Here is a 2,110-nt window from a genome sequence, read left to right as displayed (position 1 = left end):
CATATCAACAATGACAAAGTCCACCGGGATGAAAAACTTCCCAATTCGCACGGGGACATCTTCCCATATCCCTAATGGTGTCTTCGTCGATCTATCGGCCATTTGATGAGTGATATTGGTACACTTAAGCTCTCCCATTCCCAACCTTTTACTTACCGAATACGGCATGACACTCACACTAGCCCCTAGATCACATAAGGCTTTGTTGATCGTTGTGTCGCCAATGGTACACGGTATTGAGAAGCTTCCCGGATCCTTTAACTTTGGAGGTGAACTCCCTTGAAGTATTGCACTACTCACCTTAGTGAAGGCGATAGTCTCAAGTTTCCGGATCGACTTCTTCTTTGTGAGGATATCTTTCATGTACTTTGCATAGGCCCGAACGTGATTGATTAATTCCGTGAAAGGAATTGAGACTTCTAAGTTCTTCACAATTTCCATGAACTTTCCAAGTTGATCATCAAATTTGGGCTTGGCTTGACGACTTGGAAAAGGAAGTCTAACCACAATGGGCTCCTTCTCTTTGGCTTTGTCTTCATTTTTCCTTGAACTTTCTTCTTTTGATGATTCCCCTTCTTTGGGACTTTGCACAACAACTTCATTTTCACTAGCTTTCACAACTTCATTCTCAACTTGCTCCTTTGGTGCTTCATATCTTGTACCACTTCTCAAGTGAATGGCACTAACCGTTTCATGTCTAGGGGGATTACTTTGAGGTGGTAATTGCCCCTTTTGTCTTTGTGAGCTTGAAGATGCTAGTTGAGTCAATTGTGTTTCCAACATCTTGGTGTGAGCTAGAATGTTGTTGATGGTGGTGTCTTTTGCTTGGCTATCTTTTTGCATTTGAGTGAAAAATTCTTGTTGATTCTTTTGCATTTGGAGGACCGCTTTTTGGACATCAAAACTTTGGTCATTTTGGTGATTGTATGGATTTTGATTTTGGTAACCTTGGTTTTGATTGTAAAAGGGTCTTTGATTTTGATTTCTCATGGGTGGTGGAGTGTATGTTGTTTGAGGGTTTTGAACATTTTGGCTTTTGTATGAGAGATTTGGATGGAACTTGGTGTTCTCATTGTAAAAATTTGAATAAGGGGTACCACTTTTGTAAGCTTGGAAAGCATTAACTTGTTCGGTTGTTCCCCTACATTCACTTGAGTCATGACCCAAGGTTCCACAATTCTCACATATCCCGCTTGGGATTGATGAGGATGCCGTCATGGCATTGACATGGTGCTTTGATGTTTTTGAGTTTTCCTCAAGCCTAGCCATAGCTTGTTCAAACTTCAAGTTGATTGTGTCAATGTGAGCACTAAGTTGAGCACCTAATTGAGTCACGGTGTCCACTTCATACTTTCCTCCTCTAGTAGCCTTGCGAGGCCTACTATATTATGAATTATGGACCGCCATTTCCTCAATCTTGTTCCATGTTTGATTGTCATCAACTTCGGTGAACATTCCATTTGATCCCATATTGAGAATGTTCCTTGAATCTTCATATAAACCATTCCAAAATTGTTGCACTAAAAACCATTCGCTAAGTCCATGGTGAGGACATGAGCGACAAATACCTTTGAACCGCTCCCAAGCTTCATACAAAGATTCTTCATCCCTTTGCTTAAAACCCGTAATTTGAGCTCTTAGCATGTTAGTCTTTTCCGGTGGGTAGAATTTTTTGTAGAAAGCTAGAGCTAGCTTCTTCCAAGAATCTATTCCAAGGGTGGCCTTATCAAGGCCCTTCAACCATTGCTTTGCGGTGCCGATTAACGAAAAAGGAAATAAGACCCATCTTATTTGGTCTTGAGTCACGCCCGTTTGAGAGATAGCTTCACAATAATCGCAAAAGGTTTCCATATGAGAATGAGGGTCCTCACTAGGCCTTCCCCCGAATTGGCTCCTCTCAACTAGTTGGATGAAGGCGGACTTGGCAATAAAGTTTCCGGTGAGATGTTGTGGGGTAGGAGTACCATTTGGTAGATCCTCCTCGGTGGGTATAGAGTGTGACGAGAATTTAGGCATTGTAGGTGGATTTTGTGTGGTATTGTTTAATGGGTTCTCTTCTCCTTCTATTGCGAAAGGATTGACAAACTCACTAGTGGGTTGAACAACTTCA

The 2,110-nt window shown here is 41.7% G+C and overlaps 1 non-coding gene across 1 annotated transcript; it reads left to right on the top strand.

Moving 5' to 3' along the window:
- Nucleotides 1–1,537: 1,537 nt before the first annotated feature.
- Nucleotides 1,538–1,644, top strand: LOC141645603 (small nucleolar RNA R71). Its single transcript, XR_012545081.1, has one exon. It is a non-coding gene; the product is annotated as a small nucleolar RNA R71 (small nucleolar RNA).
- Nucleotides 1,645–2,110: the final 466 nt, after the last annotated feature.

This window comes from Silene latifolia, chromosome 2 (assembly GCF_048544455.1).
Source record: "Silene latifolia isolate original U9 population chromosome 2, ASM4854445v1, whole genome shotgun sequence".
Taxonomy (NCBI): Eukaryota; Viridiplantae; Streptophyta; class Magnoliopsida; order Caryophyllales; family Caryophyllaceae; genus Silene; species Silene latifolia.
This window is presented reverse-complemented; position numbering and strand designations above follow the sequence as displayed.